The 11723-nt window shown below is 46.4% G+C and overlaps 1 protein-coding gene across 2 annotated transcripts in view; it reads left to right on the forward strand.

Annotated features, from left to right (window-relative positions):
- The window catches only part of LOC139755385 (uncharacterized), a 150009-nt gene that overhangs the window by 99516 nt on the left and 38770 nt on the right, over positions 1 to 11723 (forward strand). For both annotated transcript variants that reach the window (XM_071673629.1, XM_071673630.1), the window contains one exon: positions 2843 to 2982. The gene's annotated coding sequence lies outside the window, so the exon portion shown is untranslated. The remainder of the gene's footprint in view (positions 1 to 2842; positions 2983 to 11723) is intronic.

Raw genomic sequence — 11723 nt, forward strand, 5'->3', positions numbered from 1 at the left:
TGAGAGAGAGAGAGAGAGAGAGAGAGAGAGAGAGAGAGAGAGGAGAGAGAGAGAGAGCACTCACATTCCTCTGTATGTGTTCATTTCTATTTCTAAATGCCTTTCTTTTTTTGTAATACAAATACAATACAGAGAAGGAAGACTTCTTCCTTAGTGGGGAAGGCCCTCTGATCTCTGTACCCCTTCAAGTAGACTTTTTGTGCTTGTGTAAACTGCTGGCATACGCAGTTTTTGGTGCTGTAGTCTGATCCAACCAAACTCCATCCTCATACTACGCCAGTGCGTCGTTGCGTTCTTGCTCGCTATCTCCTTGCCTTGGCGTATGGTTACTGGGCATTGTACGTCATGGGCTGTCAACCGAACAGCGTCTAGCTGGTTTGAAAATGTTTGAAGACAGTATACTCGGGTCACTACTTTCTTTTTTCTCCTCCATTGTGGACATATTTTATGGACTGTGATCAGGTCACTACTTCCCTTTTTTCTCCTCCATGGTGGACATATTTTATGGACTGTGATCAGGTCACTACTTACTTTTTTCTCCTCCATGGTGGATGTATTTTATGGACTGTGATCAAGTCACTACTTTCTTTTCTTTCCTCCATAGTGGACGTATTTTATAGACTGTGATCAGGTCACTACTTTCTTTTCTTTCCTCCATGGTGGACGTATTTTATGGACTGTGATCAGGTCACTACTTTCTTTTCTTTCCTTCATCGTGGACATATTTTATGGATTTTGATCAGTTCACTACTTTCTTTTCTTTCCTCCATGGTGGACGTATTTTATAGACTGTGATCAGGTCACCACTTTCTTTTCTTTCCTCCATAGTGGACGTATTTTATAGACTGTGATCAGGTCACTACTTTCTTTTCTTTCCTCCATGGCGGACGTAGTTTATAGACTGTGATCAGGTCACCACTTTCTTTTCTCTCCTCTATGGTGGACAGATTTTGTAGTCCTCAGCTTTCTTAATTCAGGTACCATCTTGACTGCTCTTATCTGGAACCTCTGCCCCTCATATCTTTGTGCTTCTATAGACGCGGTGACCAGATGGGAGTGCGTTATTTCGATTTCCGTTCATGTTATAGATACCTTACCGAGCGATTCTCATACACTCGTCAGCAGCCAGTTTGGCCTCCTTCGCGGTTCTCCTTGATTACAGTTATGGCAACACGTTAGACACAGCTATGGCAACAGGTTCAGATACATCCATGGCAACAGGTTAGACACAGTGTTGAGACATGTGTGCCTCACAACGGTATGCCCCACAATGGCACCTTACAACAGTGTCCACTGTGATGCTATAGGTGAAATATACCGTCTATAATATTTTCCCTCGTCATTCGATTTATTGTTATAAATCCATCTACCTCCTATTGTTTTATCATAGGGTTTCTATAGCACACATATAGATAGCTATCCACACTCATGTAAATATAACTATCCACACTCAAATGAAGAATGTTTACATCCCATCTTTATATAACCGACATGATTATTAGTATTCATTTTCCTCCATATTTATGCGAGTGTAACACATGGACTTCCATATGCCGTAGTTAAACATGTTTGATATAAACAGTCGGAAGGTTCGAATCTTGCTAACGGCCTCCCGTCCAACCGCCACACCCCCCTGGCGGCAGTTGGCGACGCCTGCAGACGCTCAACTGTTTGTGTGTATTGGAGGGGCAAAGGGGCCCAGGTGTCGTCATCAGCCTGCATTTTTTTTTTCTTTTCTTTTCTCCTCCCCCTCCTTGCCTTCGCTCAGCAGCCGGTTACTTGCTAAAAGATTATTTACCAACATCCTTGTTGAGTTATTTCCTCCAGTATCTATTTTACGTTTGCCTATCAGCCATGGGATTGTTAAAGTAAATGTAGATTACGTGGTGAAAAGCGATCTGTCGGTGTTTATAGTCGGCTGTGGATGTACGGCAATGGATTTCTATCCTAAAACACACTGATCATCAACAAAGAACAAGTGAAATATAGTATATTTTTTTCCATTCTCTAACTTATGGACAAAGTCGTAACTTACTTATGGACAAAGTCGTAACATCTCTAAACTTAACTTCTCAAGTCTTAACTAACAGATACGACCTGACCGCTTTATAAAAGGCATTTTATTTTGTTTTTCACTTCATCCCAAACTATTGATAGAGCGTTTGTCTTCTCTCTCTCTTTCATTATTTACTTCGTTAGTCGTTTTTACATTACATTTAAATGTCTGGCCTCAGTGAGGACTTCTATCTGTGACCGAAACCTTCAACGTAAAAAAAAAGGAAACGAATGTTCTTGTGTAAACAACCATAATAGACATTAGGTTTATATAATAGTTGTTTGTTTTTTATGATAGATATTTAATTTTCATGATAGTTATTAGGTTTTTTTATGATAGATATTTGGCTTTTATGATAGTTATTAGGTTTTTATTAGTTATTTGGTTTTATGATAGATAGGTTATTATGTTAGTTATTCGGTTTTTTACAAAAGATATTTGGTTTTTATGATAGATATTAGGTTTTTATGATAGATATCTGGTTTTTATGATAGTTATTAGGTTTTTATGATAGATAATAGGTTTTTATGATAGTTATTAGGTTTTTATGATATTTATTAGGTTTTCATGACAGTTATTAGGTGTTTTATGATAGATATTTGATTTTAATGATAGATATTAGGTTTTTATGATAGATATTTGGTTTTTATGATAGTTATTAGGTTTTTATGATAGATAATAGGTTTTCATGATAGATATTAGGTTTTTATTTGGTGGTGATTCTCTGTTCATTTTCCATGACCTTTCTGCTCCTTAAGAATGACATGTGGGCGTCTCCTCCTGCAGGATGTGGGGGAGTAGCCGTGGGCGTCGTCTCCTGGGGGAAGGCCTCGGCCGTGGCGCTGGTGCTGGTGGCCGCACTCCTGAAGGAGGCGACGGCTGTGGTCACCTGCCCGGACAAGTGTTTCTGCCTCTCCGACACCAAGGTGAGTCCCCTCAGCCACTCCCTCGCTGGAGAGTTACCTCCTCGCCTAGGAGAGTTACCAGACAACCCATATGGTAGTTAGGGCCTTGTAAGGGGGGGGAGGGGTCATGCTAGTGAGGATGGTGGCTGTACGGGTGGGTAATGGAGGTATTGGTGACCAATGCTGGGCGCTCTGCTGGTGGGTGTGGTGCCCCGTGAGGCAGGCTGGTGCAGCGCTGGTGATGGCTTAGTGCGAGTGGGTGGGGTGCCTGATGCGTGTATGTAAATAGTGATGGAAGTCACGATACAGACATCTGGGAAAGGCAGGGACTGGGGGAAATGTTGAACCCTTGAGCACGACGGTGCGACCCTTGAGCACGATGGTATGACCCTTGAGCACGACGGTACGACCCTTGACCACGACGGTACGACCCTTGACCACGACGGTACGACCCTTGAGCACGACGGTACGACCCATGAGCACGACGGTACGACCCTTGGGCACGACGGTATGACCTTTGAGCTCGACGGTACGACCCTTGACCACGACGGTACGACCTTTGAGTATGATGGTCTGGCCTATGACCTCACACTTCTTTGGAGGTTAAGGAGGTTTTAAGAACTGTTGACTTTTACAGTTATAGTTATTTGAACTTGAAAAAGTCGTGAGTTCTTTTTAGAGCGTGGGGGGTGGGGGGGTAAGGGATTTCTGCTTTTGCTCTGGTGTCGCGAAAGACAGTTTAAACCACACAAAAGCCAGACACCTTTCAAAACTTTGATAAAACATCAAAAATTTGATCATACCGACTTTCGAAAAAATTTCATACTATTCATATATTTCCCCCTGACAAAGAGAAAATGAAACAAGCGCTTCATAAAGTGTACAAACCTACTGGAATCTTATCCATGACCATCAAATCCGATAGACCATTTCGTACCATCATAATGTCCGTAAAACTTTCTCAAGTACCTCAAAAACCTGTGGAAAGTCAACAGAGAGGCGCTTCAATATTACCAGCCATGTATCAAGGGGAAACTATGGCGTTCGTCAGCCGTCATGTGGTAAAGGGCAAGTGAGCCGTTGCTCACGAGGCAGTGCGGTGTCAAGCGACGTATACAATGGCCCCGAGCGACGGCCTCCGGGGCAGGGAGCGGGGCTCGCCCGCGCCCCACACGCTGATATTATTAAGGGCACTGAGATAAATGGCCACCTCACGCGGGGGGAAACATTCTTCTTCTCTTCTCCTGTGTTCCCTCCCTCCACCAGGCTTTCAGGCTGATCTAACATGTCATTTCCCCCCCTTTTTTTTTTTGGATCAGTTGATACAACAGGCTCTGCCTGCCGCAGGGCGCGTCGAGTTTTACACTCACAGATTCGTGACCCTCCCTTTATTTTGCTTACACTCACACTCACAGATTCGTGACCCTTCCTTTACTTTGTTTACACTCACACTCACAGATTCGTGACCCTCCCTCTACTGACACTCACACTCACAGATTCGTGACCTTTCCTTTACTTTCCTGACATTCACACTCCCAGATTCGTGACCTTCTCTTTACTTTGCTTACACTCACACTCACAGATTCGTGGCCCTCTCTCTACTTTACTGACACTCACACTCACAGATTCGTGACCCTCTCTTTACTTTACTGACACTCACACTCACAGATTCGTGGCCCTCTCTCTACTTTACTGACACTCACACTCACAGATTCGTGACCCTCTCTCTACTTTACTGACACTCACACTCACAGATTCGTGACCCTCTCTTTACTTTGCTAACACTCACACTCACACATTCGTGACCTTCCCTCATCTTTCCTAACACTCACACTCACAGATTCGTGACCCTCCCTCTATTTTGCTTACACTCACACTCCCAGATTCGTGACCTTTCCTCTACTTTACTAACACTCACACTCCCAGATTCGTGACCCTCCCTCATCTTTCCTAACACTCACACTCACAGATCCGTGATCGTACCTCTGCAATATTATACTCCCCTCCTGCTTATTAAGCCTTGCGCATGTTAGATCCTGCGCAGGGAAACCTTGCGCGCGCGTGTGTGTGGGACCCTGCGCAGCGGAAGCCTTGCGCATAGGTCCGCGTGTGACGGAAGAAGTTCGCGTAATGCTCGTGTTACGACGCCGTTACTGCTAACATGACCACACACACACACACACACACACACACACACACACACACACAACCTCAGGTCACGACTAACTGCGAGATTTAGGAACGCGCGGAGTATATTCTCAAGGCTTCATAACGCGACGCAGAAACCTACTAAAAACGTTTCATTATGATAAATAGAGCGCAACGCTTCGCTTCATTATCAAGACAGAAACGCAGGTATACGTCTCGTTATCGGACGGAGAACGTCGTGAGTTTCGATTGCGCAAGACGAGGGATTGTTTTGTTTTTTTTTCTTATACGATGCGATGAATCCCAGATCAACTGTTTATAACACGACATCCTGCCGGCACTGCCATCGATTGCTTTCTAATCGTGTGATAGCTGGGAAAAAAAGATCTCTCTCTCTCTCTCTCTCTCTCTCTCTCTCTCTCTCTCTCTCTCTCTCTCTCTGTCTCTCTCGTATCTGGGAGGATTAGCGACTCTGACGAACGCACGCTCTCTCTCTCTCTCTCTCTCTCTCTCTCTCTCTCTCTCTCTCTCTCTCTCTCTCTCTCTCTCTCACCGGCACAGTGACATGAGTACGCACGCGTGAGACCAGCTGAGGGTCCACCCAGCACAGCCTTACACTTACAAAGAACTTTCACTCGTCTGAACAACTCCCCCCCCCCCCCAACACACACACACACACACACACACACACACACACACACACACACACACACCTCCACGCGTCACGGGTGAACTGCAAGACCTTCCCCAAGTTGCTGTCATTATGCTCCCGTTATTGTTGTATCCTTGCGTACATACCTTCGAAGATCAGCAGTGGTGTCGTATGGGAATGATTATACACCCACGTGAAGTATAAGCAATACGTTAATGTGGTGTGTGAATGGGTATACTCACGTGAAATGTGGTAGTAGTGATATGTGAATGGGTATACTCACGTGAAATGTGGTAGTAGTGATATGTGAATGGGTATACTCACGTGAAATGTGGTAGTAGTGATATGTGAATGGGTATACTCACGTGAAATGTGGTAGTAGTGATATGTGAATGGGTATACTCACGTGAAATGTGGTAGTAGTGATATGTGAATGGGTATACTCACGTGAAATGTGGTAGTAGTGATATGTGAATGGGTATACTCACGTGAAATGTGGTAGTAGTGATATGTGAATGGGTATACTCACGTGAAATGTGGTAGTAGTGATATGTGAATGGGTATACTCACGTGAAATGTGGTAGTATGTCACGCACATCTTGTCGCATGGCAGACACACTTATGCAAAGCGGGAAACACATGTCTTAGATGTGGCACGAGAAGGTGAATGCATACTGCACAGAATGTAAATACACAAGCAAGAAAGGAGGCGGGAACATGATAAACACACAGATGACACGGCTGACAGACCTCATACACAAATACTGTTTACATTCTGTGAGTTGTATGTGGGCGGTGAGGCATGTATACGTGTCTTGTTTGTGTCCGTCTGTGTATGTGTGTGTGTGTGTGTGTGTGTGTGTGTGTGTGTGTGTGTGTGTGTGTGTTTTGCACCCATTCTCTAGTGGCAGCGAGGGGCTGCAGGAGACTGGTATGGCGGAGCGCCAGACGTTCTATGATATTCACCTGGCACACCCCCCCACACCAGCCAGTGGCCAGCTCCACGGGAGTGGAGCTACTGCATAGATCATCTTCCTCCCTTGCAGGTCCTGCTTGCCTGGCGTAGCCTCCGTGTAAAGGTTACAACCTTAACAGTGAAATCCTGAAGCAGTGATTGTCGGCGACAGATTGAGTCCAGGGCCTTCAATATTTGATGCCGTGCCCTTCAACCGTAACGGAAGTCATGAGCAGGAGTCATGCCCTTAACCCACCCTCCGAAGTTGTGGACGTGTTTACGTCGGTCGCTCGAGAGCTTTTAGCCGGACTCGTGATGTTGGGGTGTGGCGGCGGTGGTGATGGTGATAACGTTGGTGTTGGTGGTAGTGTGAGGTTGAAGGTGCTGTTGGTGATGGTCTTATTGGTGGTGGTGGTGGTGTAAGGATACTGGGTGTGGCGGCGGTGGTGATGGTGATAACGTTGGTGATGGTGGTGGTTTGGGGTTGAAGGTGGTGTTGGTGATGGTCTTATGGTGGTGGTGTGAGGATACTGGGTGTGGTGGTGATGGTGGTGTTGTTGATTGTGGTGCGAGCGTGTTGGCGCGATGGTGGTACGAGTGGTGGTGGTGTTGATGATGATGGAGCTGGTGGTGTTTTGTTTGGTGTGACTGGTGCGGTGATGGTTGGTGGAGATGAGGGCAGCACATCACCTGCCCGGCCCTAGACCCTCCTGTACCACACAGTTTGCTGTTTGATGACGGGGGTTTACGGCGTTCACACCCTCCCTTCATTTACATACTGGGGAGGGGTGAGGAGTGTGTGGCCTGTTGGGGGGGAGGGAGGGAGGAGAGAGAGAGGGAGGAAGGAAGTAAGTTGTGTAGGAGGTATAGTGAAAGGGAGAGTGTTGTAGGGGTGAGCAGCGTAGGACATGCGATACTTTAGGCGGAGCGGAAAACAGAAGACCTGATGGTCTGTCACACTGTTCTCTCTCCTGAAGGACAGGTACGTGATCCTAGATTCCAAATGTTTGTTGTACAGAGAGACAGACAGGACCACCATCAGCGGGAGAAGGTGGCGTGGTGATAACAGGTTACGTAGGGGATGGTTGTGTGATGCAGGGGTAGTTGTTGTAGTAGAAACTTGTGACCGGGGTTGTGGAAGAGAAGGAAGCACGTACAAAGTGGGGGGGGCACGTAGGATTCCCGAGGGGAAATCTACGTAAGGGAAACCTGTGGTGAGCGCTCTGTGTTGGGAGTTCGCACAGCGGAGGGGTTTTGTACGGGAATGTTTGTGTGGGGGTTTGTAAAGGGAAGGTTGTGTCATGGGAGGAAATAATGGAGTGGAGAGTGAGTGTGCTGGGTGGCGGAAGGTATTGGAGGTTGGGAGCCAGAGTATACGTGTGTGTGTGTGTGTGTGTGTGTGTGTGTGTGTGTGTGTTCTTTGAAGTGGTGTGTGTTTGCTTTTCTCTTTGTGATCAAGAACGGTCTTAAACATCCAAAATAAAACGATATTGACTCATAAAGTATAAGTTGAAGTGAATGTGCGTGCTCTCTCTCTCTCTCTCTCTCTCTCTCTCTCTCTCTCTCTCTCTCTCTCTCTCTCTCTCTCTCTCTCTCTCCATGGAATCCCTCAAAGACTACATAAAAAGAGAGCTATAATCATAGACATGCTCAGGGGAACTGAAAAATGCTCAGGGGAACTAAAGAACCCCTCTTGGACCAAAGATGAACTCATGACAAGCTGGAGCATTTATCAGCTGAAAGTAAACAGAGGAAAGAGAAAGGTATGACCAAAACGGAAAAGGATACACGGAGAATCAAAGTTAATACTGAAATGGATTATCCCTGGATATATGAACAAAAAATAAAAAATTGTAGTAAAGATGCTTTCAGACGTAACTGAAATAGCGTCACACTGGCCAAGCAAAAACAAAGAAAGGCATATTCAAGAAGAACCAGGGAGAAAAGAAGGAAGAATTCATTCTGACTTTGAAAAGCCTTAGAGAAACCTGAAGCAGGCATTCGAGACAACATCCGAAACTCCTAAGTCGAAAATACATTTCAGAGAAGGGCTTATTGTTTACCCCAAGTTACCTGATGGTAACACGCCCGGTATACACTCCCAGTACAGCTCATACCTTCCGAGATATCCACCAGGAAATCAACAGTAGAAAACCCCTTCCATGATACATCGTACAATTTCCCAAGACAAAAATTTGAAGGAAGAACAAGAACTCCCCCCCAAAAAAACCCCGATCGTATGGATTACCCCCCCAGAAAAACCTCAGCAAAGTCTAAGATAAATCCTGGAATACCCCCAGAGAATATCAATAGACATCCGGAAAAGAACCTTCGATAAATCCCCTCCCAAAAAAAAAAAAAAACCCATAGACAACCTAAAACACCCCAAATAAACTCCAGAGAAGACGCCTACAATACTCATATATATATATAAAAAAAAAAAAAAGATATACAGAACTCCAAAAACCACCCCAGATAAACCCTACAGAAAGTTCCCCTCAGGCGGAAGACCCCCTGAGAATGGGCCCCGGGAAGGGAAAGTGGGGAGGTTAAAGAAGGTGTTGGTGGGAGAGGTAGCGGGAGGCTGGGTCAGGTGCACCTTGCTATCACACTCCACCATCTGCATACCGGAGCAACATACCTCCCCGGGGAGGACCGCTCCAGGCACCGCCACACAACGCTACCACGGAGGAGAGAGAGAGAGAGAGGGAGAGGGGCCAAAGGAGAGCAAGGATGCGAGAGAGAGAGAGAGAGAGAGAGAGAGAGAGAGAGAGCGCCTTTCTACGATGAGATTTCGCCTTGAGGCAGGGCTAAGACGAAAGTGTATCTGTACACGAGTACGGGGAATCAAGAGTCGAGAAGGAGGAATCAAGAGTCGAGAAGGAGGAATCAAGAGTCGAGAAGGAGGAATCAAGAGTCGAGAAGGAGGAATCAAGAGTCGAGAAGGAGGAATCAAGAGTCGAGAAGGAGGAATCAAGAGTCGAGAAGGAGGAATCAGGAGTCGAGAAGGAGGAATCAAGAGTCGAGAAGGAGGAATCAAGAGTCGAGAAGGAGGAATCAAGAGTCGAGAAGGAGGAATCAAGAGTCGAGAAGGAGGAATCAAGAGTCGAGAAGGAGGAATCAAGAGTCGAGAAGGAGGAATCAAGAGTCGAGAAGGAGGAATCAGGAGTCGAGAAGGAGGAATCATAAGAATCAAGAAGGAGGAGCATTTGCCAAAAGAGGTGGATGGTCGAGGAAAGAGGAGCCTACCACAGGAGGACGCATCTTACAGGAAGTAAAACATTGTTACCGTAAGGTAGGGTGCGTTAGAGGAAACACGCGAGTGTCTGAAGTGCGGTGGAGGAAACAAGAGTGTGTCCGGAGTGCGGTGGAGGAAACAAGTGTGTCTGGAGTGCTGTAGAGGAAACAAGAGTGTGTCTGGGGTGCTGTAGAGGAAACAAGAGTGTGTCTGGAGTGCGGTGGAGGAAACAAAAGTGCCTGGAGGGCGGTGGAGGAAACAAGAGCGTGCCTAGAGTGCGGTGGAGGAAACAAGAGTGTGTCTGGAGTGCGGTGGAGGAAACAAGAGTGCCTGGAGGGCGGTGGAGGAAACAAAGAGCGTGTCTGGAGGGCGGTGGAGGAAACAAGGTTTCCTGGAAGGACACGGGAAAGACGACAATAGAAGACGCAAGTATAGCATGATGGATGCGCCCTTTGAGCACGATACGACCTCTTGGGCACAACGTTACGACCCTTTGTGGCAAGTTACGACCCCTTGACCTCGACTGTACGATCTTCTAGAGCACGTTGCTGCCCTTTGAGCTCGATGGCACGACTCTTAGAGCACGACGGTATGACCCACTTAACACAAAAACACGACACCTTGGATTGTATGGCGTGACCTTTGACATGACCTACAAAGGATGAATCACATAAGGTCACGCTAACATACGCAGTGGTCGTACCGTCGTGCTCAGGGTCATACCTTCGTACTCACTGGTCGTATCGTCGTGCTCAGGGTCATACCTTCGTACTCAAGGGTCGTTCAGGGTCATACTCTCGTACTCAAAGGTCGTACCGTCATGCTAAGGGTCATACCTTCGTACTCAAGGGTCGTTCAGGGTCATACTCTCGTACTCAAAGGTCGCACCGTCATGCTCAGGGTCATACCTTCGTACTCAAGGGTCGTTCCGTCGTGCTCAAGGTGGTCGTGCAAGTCGTGCGCAATGGTCTTTCCGTCGTTCTCAAAGGAATTATTGAGGAGCTGGAACGGGTCCTTAGTTCCAGGAGTTCCAGGAAACAGGCGAGGGGAAGATAAGGCGAAATGGCCAGGATTTGGGAAGGGAGGGTGGTGGAGGGAGCCGTGGAGGGTAGGTGACAGGGAGGGAGAGTTGACTAGTGGAAAGGGAGGGTAACAGGTGGCTTAGGGCGGATAGTGTTGGGTTAGGAAGGGAGGTTGGTGGTTTAGGGAAGGAAGTTGATGGTTTAGGGAGAAAAGTCGTCCGTTAAGGGAGGGTACCTGATGTTTTAGGAAGGGAAATTGATGTTTTGGGAAGGGTAGTTGATGATCTAGGAAGAAAATTGATAGTTTAAGGAGGGTAGTTGAATTAAGGTTGGAAATTGATGGTTTGAGGAAGGTAGTTGATGATTTAGGGAGGAAGTTGGTGGTTTAAGGAGAATAGTTGATGATTAGGGTGGAAATTGATGGTTTAAGGAGGGTAGTTGATGATTTAGGAAGGAAAATGGTAGTTTAACGAGGTTAGTTGATGATTTAGGGAGGAAATTGATGGTTTAAGGAGGGTAGTTGATGATTTAGGGAGGAAATTGCTGGTTTAAGGAGAGTAGTTGATGATTTAGGGAGGAAATTGATGGTTTAAGGAGGGTAGTTGATGGTTTAGGGAGGAAATTGCTGGTTTAAGGAGGGTAGTTGATGATTTAGAGAGGGAAGTCGATGGTTTAAAGTTGATGGTTTAAGGACGACACTTTACGATTTAGGGAGAGAAATTATTGTTGAAGGGTGTGTGTTACGAG

This window comes from Panulirus ornatus, chromosome 19 (assembly GCF_036320965.1).
Source record: "Panulirus ornatus isolate Po-2019 chromosome 19, ASM3632096v1, whole genome shotgun sequence".
NCBI lineage: Eukaryota > Metazoa > Arthropoda > Malacostraca > Decapoda > Palinuridae > Panulirus > Panulirus ornatus.